General features: G+C 45.6%; 1 pseudogene; it reads right to left on the bottom strand.

Moving 5' to 3' along the window:
* Positions 1-3,206: 3,206 nt before the first annotated feature.
* Positions 3,207-6,661, bottom strand: LOC109763884 (receptor-like protein EIX2; annotated as a pseudogene).
* Between the last annotated feature and the right edge of the window lie 5,137 nt (positions 6,662-11,798).

The following is an 11,798-nucleotide window of genomic DNA, read 5'->3' as shown; positions in this document are numbered from 1 at the left end:
CTCCAAGTCTCCTGGACTGCGTTTGTTCCAAAAATAACTGTCCCGAAGGTTTCATTCCGTTTGGACTCTGTTTGATATTCCTTTTCTGTGAAACACTGAAATAGGCAAAAAACAGCAATTTGCACTGGGCCTTCGGTTAATAGGTTAGTCCCAAAAATAATATAAAGGTGTAGGGATGAAAATGGAGTGGAAACATTCCGTTTTTCCCGAGGATAAATGGAAACGGAGAGGAAATATGAAAAAGGAAATGGAAATTTGCAGAACGGAAGTGGAAATGGAAATTTTTATGCGGAAACGGAAACATAAACGGAACGGTGTTTTCCGGTGGAACATGCATGGAAATGGAACTTTCCGCTTCCGTAAATATGGAATTTCTGTTTTTACTATAGATCAATAGCTGCTTTGTAGCCCAACCACCAAAGAGAACACAATGACAGAATTAGTAGATGGATCTAAGGCCCAACTTCTACTACCACACATGTACTCAGCTTGACCCTATACGCAATTGTCCGGTACTACTACAATACTACGCTAAGTTGCTAACATAATGATATTATTTTGTAGCCATGTTAACAACTCATTAAATTTGTTTGTTTTTGTGTATTTCTCTATGATTCAAGGAGTTTTTAAGTTCCGATCAATGCCTATTTCTGTTTCCGTATCCGCTTTGTATTCGCTCCGTGTCCGTTTCCGGTAATATCTGTTTCGTATTCATTTCCGGGGTTTCTGTATTCGTTTCCGCTTCTGCAAAAAAATATGAAAACAAATATGATAGCACTTAGTTCCGTCCGTTTCCGCCCCGTTTTCATCCCTATAAAAGTGCATAGTAAAGCCCATTAAACATCCAAAACAGATAATATAATAGCATGGAACAATCAAAAATTAAAAATACGTTGGAGACGTATCAGTGTGCATGCACATGGTAGTCATCCATGCTAAGTTTGAATGATTTCTGACACTGTATGCATGTTGCGACACGTCCGGCCATTAATCTACCTTTTTTGTCCGAGTAAACTCCAGAAAATGTAAAATTTGTCGAAAACCAAAACAACATGGCATGGTGCCTTGAATTAGTCATAGAAGATGGTGGAAATTTTTGGGGCCATTTGAATGATGTCGAGAAACAACGTGCATGATTTGGGGCCATCAGACGGAGCCTTCTTGCCAACGTAAACACCCTCCATTGAGCATGGTCTAGTTTTGTACATTCTTGAAATGTTACCAGCTTCTTCAAGGAGGTGGGCAGGCCCACGGTAGCCATCCATGCCAGATTTGAACGATTTCTGGCACCGTATGCAAGTTACGACATGTGTGACCATTCATTGGCCTTTTTGACCAAGAAAAGTCCAGAAAAGGCAAAGTTTGTCGAAACTAAAAAAACTTGACATGTTGCCTTGAGTTTGTCGTACAAGTTCATGGAAAAAATTAGGGTCATTTAAAGGATGTCGGGAAACAACGTGCTCTGAGGTGAAGCCTTCTAGCCAAACCGAACACCATCCATTAAACATTGTCTATGTTTGGACATTCTTCAAATGACCCCAACTTTTGTAAGCATGTGAGCATGCCAATGGTTGGCATCCATGTCAGGTTTGAACGACTTCCGATGCCGTATGCAAGTTTGCGACATGTCCTGCCATTTATTGCTCTTTTTTGACGAGAAAATTTTAGAAAACGCAAAAATTTGTCGAAAACCAAAATAACTTGAAATGCCTTGAATTGATCATACAAGGCGATGGTAATTTAGGCCATTTCAAGGATGTCGGGATACAGGGTGCTCTCAAGCGAAACCTTGTGTCCACCCGAACACCCTCCGTTGAATTTTATTTTTTTGCCATTCATGAAATGGTCTTAACTTTTGCTACCAGGTGGGCATGCCCATGATAGGCATATATGCAAGGTTTGACATAAAAATATATTTAAAATTACTATCTAAAAAGGTAACCAAGTTTTAAAACAATAATAAAGTTCAAAAAGAAGAAAAATGAATTAACATGAAAATAGAAGAAACAAATATAAAAGAAAAGAATGCTTAGGCTTTGGCCCAACTAGGCGACAACATCGCTCGTGTCAGGCGCCTATTAGGCCGGCCTAAGCGTTCGCAGATTTTGAAAAGCACATCAGTTTTTAGAAAAATGTTCATGGATTTGAATTTTTTTATAGATTTTCAAAAAAAGTTTACCAAAGAAAGATGCAAAACAATGTTCCCGATTTTGGGAACCTCAGATTGCCAGCTGGATTTAAAAAAACTCATCGTATGTGAAAAAAAGTTCATCAATTTTGAAAAAAATTCACATGTTTTGAAAAGGATTCACAGATTTTTTTTAATAAGGACTCGAAACAAGTTCATAGATTTGGAAAATATTTCATAAATTTATTAAAAGTTCACAGATTTGGAAAATATTTCATAAATTTATTAAAAGTTCACGATTTTTAAAAAGGAAAGAAAAATGGGAAAAAGTAGAAAAAAAACAGATTAAAACTCGGCAAAAAAAGATTGGAAACTCACTGCGTATTATAAGTAAGATAGCTCTCATACCAATAAATGTCACAACTACTAACGTGGTCTATTGGATACATTGTTGCATAGTTTAACGGGAGGTCTCTAGTTCGAACCATGCTGGCTCCATTAATTTTATATTTAAAAAAAATGTAAAACTTTAAGTGAAGAGAAGAAAAAAGATAAACATACTGGCCTATACGTATATATATACATATGTACGGGCGACTCATCGTATATACGAAAGTGTGAAAAGTCTACATTACCCTTTATACGGTTTGTAGGGTGGTCTACCGAAGCGGAACTCTTTCTCAAGTTGTCTTTTATGCAAAGGACGAACTGAACTGCTGAGTTTGTTTGTTGTCTCTCTACCAATTGGTTTGTAGGGGGGTCTACCGAAGCGGAACTCTTTCTCAAATTGTCTTTTATGCAAAGGACGAACTGAACTGCTGAGTTTGTTTGTTGTCTCTCTATCAATTGGTTTGTAGGGGGGTCTACCGAAGCGGAACTCTTTCTCAAGTTGTCTTTTATGCAAAGGACGAACTGAACTGCTGAGTTTGTTTGTTGTCTCTCTACCAATTGGTCACGATTACACGGATTTGCAAGACAGAAAAAAGAGCAATCTAAATATAACCATCCGCCAGTACCTCGACGTCGCACAGATTCCGCAAGGCTTGGTCGCCATCGTCCTCGACCCGCCTGCCTTTGCACAACACCACCAGCCCGTCGTCATCGCTGGCGAGCCTGCAGCCCTGTACCCCTGCGGCATCGTGAGCATGACGTCGAACCCCGCGAGGGCGTCGAGCGTGGCGCCCGAAACCATTGGTGCATTCAACTCCTGATAGTTTTGGTAAAGCGTTGTAACCTCTCGAGAGAGGCCGCGTGGAATTTATTGAAGGGGACCGATAACTCTGGTCAAGAGATTTACATTGTTACAACCGACTCATATCTCTAGATTAAGTTGGTTAAACTTAATAAACACCTAATCTAGATACGTGTAGGTTTATAAGACACCGTAGACAAGTTACATGACTCTGGTTGGCACCATAACATCTAACAAGCACAACAAGCAAACTTCAACATTCAACCAGTAACGAGATACAATGACTTCACCTTATAGTGATGATATTCTCAATGAGAAAGCATGACACAGAAAATTAATATAATATTAAGTCCTGCATCCTCCTTATTTGTGTAGCTAAGTAGCTTAATTTTCGCCAATGTTTCTAGACCATTTGTGCCAAGTAACAACAGAGATGACATAGACCTTGTCAGATAACTTATCAAGTAACCTGAAATAAGTGTACCTCCATTTCTTCATGAACACAAGGCCACATAATACCATCCAGAGGCCTACCACAAACCCCACAATCAGGCTAAACAAAATATCCATTTGAGATGGACCATATGTATCCCATCTTACTGAATCTCCTTGAGTTGGTTGATCTCCAAGACATTGCTTTGGAAGGGGACGTCCACAAAGACCAGGGTTGCCAATGTACATAGAAGCTGGATCATCTGTTTTAAGGGTATCTAGTTGACGCCCCAATGGTATTCTACCTGATAGACCATTATATGACAAGTTCATATAGCTCAATGATGTCAAATTTGATAAGCCCAAAGGAATTTCACCAGAAAGCTGGTTCTTTGAGAGATCAAGAGACTCGAGTGCTTGCAGATTTCCAATCTTGTATGGGATATTTCCGCTCAAGAAGTTTGATGACAAATTCAGGTTTATGAGTCCAACAAGAGAGGTAATATCTTCTGGGATTTGTCCAGTTAAACTGTTGCAGGATAAATCAATACTCATCAAATATACACTATTCTCCCTGTAGGCAAGCACTTGGCCTTTTATGACAACTGATAAACTATCACCAGTCAGCCCCATATTGTCGTACGACATCGCTCCAATATATTCTTCTGTGAAAGGATTGTTTTCTGGATCTACAGCTTCATTAATGGCAGTCAAAGCTTCGAAGTTCACTAAACTTTGTGGAATATCCCCATAAAAGGTGTTATTAGCTAGGTCAAGGATGCGAAGAGCAAGAAGTCCAGTTATTTCAATTGGAACGTGACCTGAGAAGTTGTTCGATCTTAAGCGTAGCATGATCAAAGCTGCCATTCGATCACTAATCCATGCAGGTAGGTCTCCACTCAATTTATTTTGAGCTAGGTCGAGGAAAAGAAGATTTCGGCACCGTCGTAGGAGTGAAGGGAATCCACCTGAAAGACTATTGTTTCTTAGAAGGAGGGTACGGACTTCCAAACCGAAATGGCTTGTGATTCTGACCCTTGAAGTGTTGTTACTTGTGTTATGCCATCGTCTCTGTTCTTTTCTGCCACAGTCAGGAAGTTGCCCTACAAGCAGATTGTTTGAAAGATCTAAGAGCCGCAGATTTGACCACTGACAAAATGACCTTGGAATAGCCCCAATTATACAGTTGGAAAAGAGAACGACAGCCTCTAAAGATGGAGCTTGTGAATTTGATGGCACAAACCCACTTAAACAATTTCTGGAGATGTCCAAGAATACAATTGTTCTTGGTAATTGTGGAAGCAAACCAGTTAGATGATTTGACTGGAGAAAAAGTATTTCCACTGACATGAAGTCCAAATTAGGAGGCAGCTCACCACTAATTTGGTAAATGAGACATTTAAAAACTGTGCATCCGAAAAGGTAGTCCAGAACCAATATGGGATCCTATCTATGATACCTGCATTTGAAATATCAAGAAGTACAATGCCTTTTTGCGATCGCAGCCATTTAGGGAACTGGGGGCCCAAATGACAAGATGCAAGCCTTGTCAATTGCAAGTTGAAGGGAGGTTCCCAATCCGAATCCACGATGACTGCCAAACCATTATTGTAAGACAAGTCAATTTCTTTTAAATTCGTCAGACCAGCAAAATGATCCTCGGATATCACACCAGTATGTTTGTTAAACTTAAGGGACAAGTTGGTCAAATTTGTAAGTGTCCCAATCTCCACGGGCACGGAACCTCTCAAGTGGTTGAAACTAAGTTCAAGCGTGTTTAAGCTGGATGGGTTTACAAGTGATTGTAATGTTGTCCCTGTGATGTTGGTCTCTCCCAAAGTCTGGACTTGCAGATTCTTAGAAGAACAATTCGGTAGCCTTTGAATTAGTTCTGATATGTCCCCATCGATGTTGTTCACTTCGAGGTATAGATATCTCAAATTACACACTTTTTTCAGACTCGCCGGTATCATCCCTTTGATGTCGTTGAATGACAGGTCAAGGGTCTGTAATAAGGTCAAGTTTCCCAACTCGTGAGGAAAAGTTCCCCCTAATTCAGCACCGTATATGATTAGGCTTTTGAGGCTTGTTAAACCCCAAAGCCAATTCTTTACAGCTGGACTGTTTAAATGGTTGTTTGAGAGATCAAGTTCCCCAAGAAGCGTGAGGTTGTGGAGTAGGAGAGACGTACTCCTACTATAATAATCATTAAGGCCACAATAATTGAGTTCCAACACAACCAGGTTCGGAAGCTTGTTTAGTGTCTGAACCCAGTCTACCGCTGCGCTAAGGTTCACACCGCCCATGTCGAGATGCTTGAGTGAGGGGAGACGGGCTAACCAAGAAATATCCATTGAGTATGTCATCATATCAGAGGTCCTACCACAGTTTATGTCAAGATATACGAGTTTGGATAGGTTGCCTAGCTGAGGAGGCACTCTACCACTAAAATTCAAGGAAGATAGGTCAAGGTGTGTCAATCTCCGGAGGGAACCCATGAACTCTGGTATAGGCCTTCCATCTCCGAGAACCATATTCCCGCTAAGGTTGAGATGCTTGAGATGGGGCAGAGCGAGCAGCGAACAACTTATCTGGCCATGCAGCGAATGGTTACCAGGGAACCAAAAAGAAGCGTAATCTTCTTGGACGAATTCGTTGTGGAGGTCGAGCTTGACGACGTGGCCTGTCCGGCTGTGGCACCTCACGCCGCCCCATTGGCAGCAGTCGTGGCCATGCCATGAGCCGAGGAGGTTCGCCGGGTCGCTTGTGATGGCGGCCTTGAAGGCGAGCAGCGCCGCCCTCTCTGCCGGGATGCAGCTCCCGTTTCCACTTCCAGCAGAGGCTGCTAGTGCTAGGGCTAGGATGATGAGCAGGTAGCTCGTGGAAGATGGTGGAGTTGCTGTGGCCATTGCGATGTATGTTTCGCCTTGAGCATCACCGGCACGCATGATTTTAAGAAGGCGTTGTCGGCAGGTCGGACAAGAAATTAAAGGGATGTCAGCGTCAACCCCTCGGTCGGTCGTCGCATGCTCAGCCTCTGCCGTGTTAACAGTCAAGGAGACTAAATTTAATCAACGAGACCACGACTTGTGGGTCGTCCCTAGTAGTCGTTAGGAAATAGACTATGGATATGGACGGTAAAAGGAGAGCCTCTGTTGTCTGTTCTTGGCGTTTTTTCTGGTTATACTATTTTAGTAGTTTCTGCTGTTTGATCTGTGTGTTTTTCTTTTGATGAACTGGTGTTCAGGCTTTGATCAAAGGAAATTTTTGCTTCTGCTGTTTGATCTTTACTGGGACATGTACAATTAATTAACTCAGGCTGCGTGCATTTTATACTGGATGTACGATGACCGGTGAGGCCGACTGGCTGGCAGGATGGATGTTTATGCTCCTTTTGTTCGAGCGACTGGAGAGTGGTATCGTACCTGAACACAATAATGGCGCAGTGCTACCTGCAAAGTATTAAAAATATAATTGGGTTTAAGTTATAGATAAGGAAATAGAGATAGAATTAGTTTACACTACATGTAACTTGTCTTATACTCCAAGTCTCTACCCCTTTTGTACTCCTATATATACCCTACACTAGGGTCAGATCAATACAACGAATAACCTAGGTTCTATATTTTCACATGTTATCAGAGCGGTTTGTCCAACGACGCCGATCCTAGGACCTTCTTCCACTTCCGCAGCGCGCCGCCCCCGGGAGATTAATCTCCTCTTCCCGGGGGCGCGGCACTCGATCAATCAAAGGTCGATCGATTCCTTATATTAGATCAATTTTCAATTCTCCAAATTCTCTTAGATTGATTTTTTTTCTTGGCCACCAAATAAATCCAGTTACCCTCTTGTCCGGCGATAAATCAAAGCAGCAACCGGTGGAATCCTCCTACGACCGAGCTGAAGATCCGATCCCGCAACTCTCCAATGACACGGAGCAGAGCCAATTGCAAGAAACTACCACATTTGCGGCTAGGTTTGCAGAAAACCACCAAGTCACTAATCCGTTGCAAAAAACACCGTAAAATCTCTAATCTTATTGCAAAAAGCACTGATCAGGTGATTTGATCCCTTTGATCGCTTTCTGACAAGTGAGGCCCGGCTGTCAAGAGCTGACTTGGCAAACTAATGTCATACACACCCCTGGATCTAAAAATAAAAAGCAATCAACCCCCTTGCTCTCAATCCCCCTGCTCTCGATCCCGCCGGCTCCCGTCACCGCCGCCGTGCCTTGCTCCAACCTGACGATGTCGCCGTCGTTGTCCTGAGCCGCCATGCCCAGATGATGGCTTCGTCTGCGCGCAGCCGCCGCGGCGACATCCTCAGTAGAGAAGGGCAGCAGCGGCACCCGCAGCTCCATGGCGGCGGGAGTGCTCGGCCCCGCGGCTGCTCGACGCCGTGCAAGCAGCGGCAACAGCTCGACACCGCTCCTCCCCGGCTCGACGCCGTGCCCGAAGCAGCAGCTCAGAGCAGTTGGGGACGTCGTGCGGTGCACCACCACCAGGGGCTGGGCGACGGGGCTCCATGACGACATCCTCCTCCTCCTCGTGGCGTCCCCTCCCGTGCCCACCGAGGCGTCCCCGCTCCTTTCCCCCGCCGTGGCCCCCTCCTCCGCGCACTCGCCGGCGCCGTCTCGTCCCTGCACTCCGCCACCGCGCCCGCCCCCGCCCCTGCCGCCGACAAGGAAGGAGACAACGACGATGTTGATTATAGCAGGAAGAAGGGCTAGGCCCTAGCAGGTTAGGGCAGCGCCGACGGGTTAGGTGAGGTGGCCGGAGCCGGAGTCGGCGCCGGAGGAAGGTCAGTCGCGTAGGGGAGATGTGAGATGGGTGGGGGGTCTGATTGCTTTTTTATTTTTGATCCAGGGATGTGTATGTTATTTTTTTGCCATGTTAGCACCTTACAATTGGGCCCCAGTTGTCAGAAAGCGATCAAAGGGACCAAATCACCCGATTAGTGCTTTTTGCAATAAGATTAGAGATTTTACGGTGTTTTTTGTAACGGATTAGTGACTTGGTGGTTTTCTGCAAACCTAGCCGCAAATGTGGTAGTTTCTTGCAATTGACTCCACGGAGCAGGACGGCCATTACTCCCAGCGAGTCTGCACCAGCGGACACCAAGTGTGCACTTGGACAGAAGCAGGGCCGGCTACTCTCGCGATCTGCATCGACCTCCCGGGCGACCACGCATCCTCAGCAACTTCTTCGCGCCATCACCGAGTAACACTCCGTCCCCAAGCATCTGCAGCCTCATCGACTCCACAGCATGCACGCGATGCACGCTACACCGACCCGACGCATCCATCTTCAGCGACCTCAAGCTCTGGCCAGCACGCCGGGGACATGTATGGCCGATAGGCAGCACAAGCGCGATCATGTGGCTGGCGATGGGCACGCGGCCCACGCACTCGATCGGCCGCGACACACAGCAATCGCATCGGCAACTCAGACATGGAGCAGATCGGTTCCATTGAGCCGGCACTTGCAGCCATCCATCCAGAAATCGCGAAGTGGGCGGCAGCCGCCGGCCGGGAGCGCAGAAAACTACATCGACCCGATGGCTTCGATCACGCACACAACTTCGATCGGACCTGCTGCTTCATCAACTGTCGTGGCCGTCGCGGCCAGCCCATCTACACCGAGCCGACGTGCAGTACATCGACCGATCACGGGAGGGTCTCGCACGCCGCATCGACACCTAGCCGCAGGTCGACATCTTCACCAAGCCGGCTCGCAGCACGGGACACATGAGGGCCCGCAGGTCTTCGACTTCGAGACGCGCACTACGCGATCTTCACCAAGCCGAGTCCATCCACCTCCTGCGTGCATCTTCACCGAGCGATCAGCTGCACTGACCCCTCGCCACGACATGAAGCTGTACGACCACATCGTCTAAAAATGGTTAATCGTCGAGTACATCAATGAGAAGCGACATCAACATGCATCATCTGCACGCCAGGCCAGTGTGGAATGCGATGCAATCTTCCTTGACTTCTCCGATAGACACGGCATCGACACTTCGTCGCCGCAAGGGATGCCTTCAAGCGACACATTACCGTCGACACGCCGCTGCTACACCATCGCCGACACTTCATCGTCAAGGTCTTCATCAACGTGGTCTTCACCAACATCTTCGTCAACACACCTCCGCCACCTCGTCCACAAGATGGACACGCAGCGTCCTTTGACAGACTTTTCTGCAAGACGCGACCTCGACGACGGCAATGACCACGTCACGACGACGGCATCGACCGCGTCATCCACGAGAGCAAGACTGCATCGACACGGCGTCACTATAGTGATGACACCTACACGGCCACACGGTTCTGGGAAAACCGATGTGTGCTCGACGGGTTTGCTCCGGTCTTGGCAAAACCGGTGGACTCATCGCCGACGGCACCCTCTGACACCCGCAAGGTGCATCGTCCACGACTGCAACTCCGTCATCTACAACATAGCCTTTTTTTGCGCCTCTGGCTTTGTGCGGCTTCATCATCTACGAGGATTACATCATCGACCACGACTACCTCGACCACGGCTACATCATGATCAGCTACATCGACATCGACATTAATGGCCATGTCTACATCAGCTCATCGGCAAGAACTCCAGTCAACAGCGTCCACGTCGTCACCAGCGTCCACTCCACTCCGCTGTGACTGCGGGAGGGAATAGAGGGGAGTCAAGGGAGGCACCAGAAGGGGACGCAGTCACCGACCTAGGTGCCAACCCATAGAGACGCAGTTGATGATGGCGCAGCGGAGAAGACGACGAAAGCGCAAGACGTAAAATTCAGTCGTACTCGTGCGCTTCACTCCCGCTACGACTGAGGGGGAATGCTAGAAATATAATTGGGTTTAAGTTAGAGATAAGGAAATAGAGATAGAATTAGTTTACACCACATGTAATTTGTCTTATACTCTAAGTCTCTACCCCTCTTGTACTCTATATATACCCTACACTAGGGTCAGATCAATACAACAAATAACCCAGGTTCTATATTTTCACAAAAAGATCGGAGACCAAGTCAATTTGGAGCATGTTGGGGAACTTGGCTGTATTGAGATTCTGAAAGTGACGTGACAGGGTGTTCAACTTCCAGCATTTTCACCCATGTTAAGTCAGTTATGCCACGCAGCTTTGAAATGCGTGTGTAGGTGAGGCAACATGTACAATCATAGTTCAATTTTTGGTACTACTTCCTTCGTCTCTAAATAATTGACGCTATTATTTAGAGACGGAGGAAGTAGGAGAATAAGTATTTGGGTGATTTGTCTTTGCAGAGTGTTTGAGGAGTTGTGTGAGCTCTTCTCTAGTGTGCAATATAAACTCTCTTCCCGGGAGAGTAAAATAAAAAAGAAGTTTGAGTTAACACTCGGTTCAGGAGCGAGCCAACACCATGGCTTTAGTTCATAGCGTACTGGTTATTAGAGATAATGGTTGTTTGAGTTGTTAACATCATTGTGCACCCAACAGTTGTGATAAAACTGATTCGGGTAGTTTTTTAGGTATCTGAACCATGTAATTAATAACCTTGTAACAGTTCACGTGCCACATCGCACGCCTCCTATAAATAAATAACGCAGCTTATCATTGTATGATGAGTAGATACGCTTGACCCATTGTTTTACATGGTATCAAGCTAACCTCTTCCGAGCCATCTTGAGATCGAATCTACCTCCAATCCAATTTACCCACCAGCAGTTGCGAGCTGGTGGGTAACTTTTTTTTACACCGGTGAGGATTTGCGCCCACGGATTTCGCTGTTTCAAGGCATTTTTTGGACCTGTCAGGATTTTCATCCCTTTTCGAATATTCACGTTTTTAGCCCGTTTTCAAAGGAGCACACGGATTTTGGTGTTTTCAGGGAATTTTTTCGACCGGTGAGGATTTTCGTCCTGTTCCAAAGTTTTATGTTTTTCAGCCGTTTCCAAAGGTTATAGACCACGGATTTCGCTGTTTCGGCGCATTTTTGTGGAATGGTGAGGATTTTTGTCCCATTTTCAAAGTTTCACGTTTTTTGGCCATTTCCAAAGGCTATAGCCCA

Source organism: Aegilops tauschii, chromosome 2 (assembly GCF_002575655.3).
Source record: "Aegilops tauschii subsp. strangulata cultivar AL8/78 chromosome 2, Aet v6.0, whole genome shotgun sequence".
Classification (NCBI taxonomy): Eukaryota; Viridiplantae; Streptophyta; class Magnoliopsida; order Poales; family Poaceae; genus Aegilops; species Aegilops tauschii.
The sequence above is the reverse complement of the archived record's forward strand: the minus strand, read 5'-3'. Positions and strand labels throughout refer to the sequence as shown.